Source organism: Ammodytes marinus (genome assembly GCF_949987685.1).
Source record: "Ammodytes marinus genome assembly, contig: scaffold_45, whole genome shotgun sequence".
Taxonomy (NCBI): domain Eukaryota; kingdom Metazoa; phylum Chordata; class Actinopteri; order Uranoscopiformes; family Ammodytidae; genus Ammodytes; species Ammodytes marinus.
In genome coordinates, this window is record NW_027648444.1 from 232,501 (window position 1) to 235,000 (window position 2,500).

General features: G+C 38.1%; 1 protein-coding gene across 3 annotated transcripts in view; it reads left to right on the forward strand.

Moving 5' to 3' along the window:
* Positions 1-1,753: 1,753 nt before the first annotated feature.
* apc (APC regulator of WNT signaling pathway) overlaps positions 1,754-2,500 on the forward strand; it is a 38,727-nt gene continuing 37,980 nt past the window's right edge. For all 3 annotated transcript variants that reach the window (XR_013845553.1, XM_080054408.1, XM_080054409.1), the window contains exon 1: positions 1,754-1,935. The gene's annotated coding sequence lies outside the window, so the exon portion shown is untranslated. The remainder of the gene's footprint in view (positions 1,936-2,500) is intronic.

A 2,500-nucleotide genomic window follows, 5' to 3' on the forward strand; every position in this document is an offset into this window, starting at 1 on the left:
GCCTTTGTGTTAAACCCTTTTATTGTACTATCTATGGTTTTACCTTAGTATGTACTATCTCTGGTTTTACCTTAGTATGTACTATCTCTGGTTTTACCTTAGTATATACTATCTCTGGTTTTACCTTAGTATGTACTATCTCTGGTTTTACCTTACTATCTCTGGTTTACCTTAGTATATACTATCTCTGGTTTTACCTTAGTATAAACTATCTATGGTTTTACCTTACTATCTCTGGTTTACCTTAGTATATACTATCTCTGGTTTTACCTTAGTATAAACTATCTATGGTTTTACCTTAGTATATACTATCTCTGGTTTTACCTTAGTATGTACTATCTCTGGTTTTACCTTAGTATATACTATCTCTGGTTTTACCTTAGTATGTACTATCTCTGGTTTTACCTTAGTATATACTATCTCTGGTTTTACCTTAGTATAAACTATCTATGGTTTTACCTTAGTATGTACTATCTCTGGTTTACCTTAGTATATACTATCTCTGGTTTACCTTAGTATATACTATCTCTGGTTTTACCTTTGTGTCAAACCCTTTTATTGTACTATCTATGTGTTCATTTAATTTCATTTCATTTCATTTAATTTTTTATTTTATTTCAGACAAATCAAAAACAATACAAAACTAAATGAAAAGCACAAAAATACAACAAACAAAATTTATGTTTAAAAGACTTCACAAAAAGAAAAGAAAAAGAAAAAAATTATCTGTATTGATGTGACATGCCCGAAAAGGAGCAGGAAGAAGTATACACTTATTTAATCCTACCCCTTTTCCAACATGTTCAACGTGTATTGTTTGGTTTCTTCAATTCTACTTAAGTACACCAGTGTTTTATTATAAACCTGTTGTTGTGTGTTTGTATTTGCATTGAATATTGTGTATGCATTGTTGTTTTTCCTTGGAGTTTGTTTGAACTCGACACCATTGAAAATGAGGGTCACCCCTCAATTGGTCTCTCGAGAATAAATAAAAGTTAAATGAAATGAAAATGAAATATTATTAGCTAAATGGTATATTCATGAATGTAAATACTCAAATCAGAAACCTCTATTTATTGTGTTTGAGAATGAAACCCAAACAACACATAAATAGGAAAGCTATTAAAACACTTGTGTGCTCTTTCTAATATTTTTATTTTAATTCAATGCTGCATTTTGTATTTTTTGTATCTGTATTTTTATATATCTGCCATTTCTGTACCCCCCTCCCCCCTCTGTACCCCCCTCCCTCTGGGTGTTGTTATATTGCTGATTGTCAATAAAATGTAAAAAATAAAATTAAAATTAAAAAAACCTTCACAATAAAACCACAATGAGGTCATACTGTAGCCTGCGAACAGGGCGGTAGGCGGTAGCGGGTTAGCAGGACGCTTTCATATATCTGCCATTTCAGTCCCCTGGAATACATTTTAAACGTCTAGGCCTATAAATGATTTAATAGTTTTTAATTATTCAGTTTAGTTCAGTTTTAATGTGAGTTTTTAATGGCGGTCAAATATGTTTTAAAATCTGTAGGCTATCTTATCAAATAAAATAAAATAATATTTTTTACGAACATAAATCAATGTAATCAGTAGCCGAACATTGTCATCAGTGAGCGGAAAGTGAAAGAACACACACGCACACACACACACACACACACACACACACACACACACACACACACACACACACACACACACACACTCTCACTCTCTCTCTCTCTCACACACACACAGTTAAGATGGCGGACCGCAGTACAGGCCTGTGTAAGCTGAGCTTAAGCTAAAGTTGCAGCTAAAGTAAAAAACTTTTATAAAGTCAGTTTTCGCGCGCTGACTGGGGGGAATGCGCGGGAGCCCTAACCGTCTACCGGAGCCGGTCCCGGCGGTGTGTCTCCCGGTGTGTGTCCCGTGAAGCCGCGGACTGTGGACGGTAAGACAGACACAGAGAGAGAGAGAGAGCGGCTAGTGCTACTGCTAGGTTAGCATCGGTTAGCTTAGCATCAGGCTAGGCGTTTGTTGTGGTGTGGGGCCGGGGTTCGGACAGACGGGGACCCGGGCAGAGGACAGCAGCAGGCGGGGAGAGGGACAGAGACACCCCGGTGATTTATGGGTGTTATAGGGATAGTCCAAAACAGCGCTACTGTGGAGTTACTGCTGTGCTACTGGCAATACCTCCACTTAGACTTTGTTAAGGTGTGTGTGTGTGTGTGTGTGTGTGTGTGTGTGTGTGTGTGTGTGTTACAGCCTAGTGTTGTTTCCAGTTAGAAGCTCTTTAATGTAACCTTCATTAATACAGGAACTGTGGACGAATTTCATAGAAACTGTGTAAAAGGGGCTTGTCTCTCAATCTGTGTTTGGGACAATACGACCACAATCACTTACAGAGAGACAGACAGACAGACAGACAGACAGACAGACAGACGGGCAGGCAGAGAAAAGGCTAGGCAGACAGACAGGCAGAGAGAAAGATAGACAGACAGACAGACAGGCAGGCA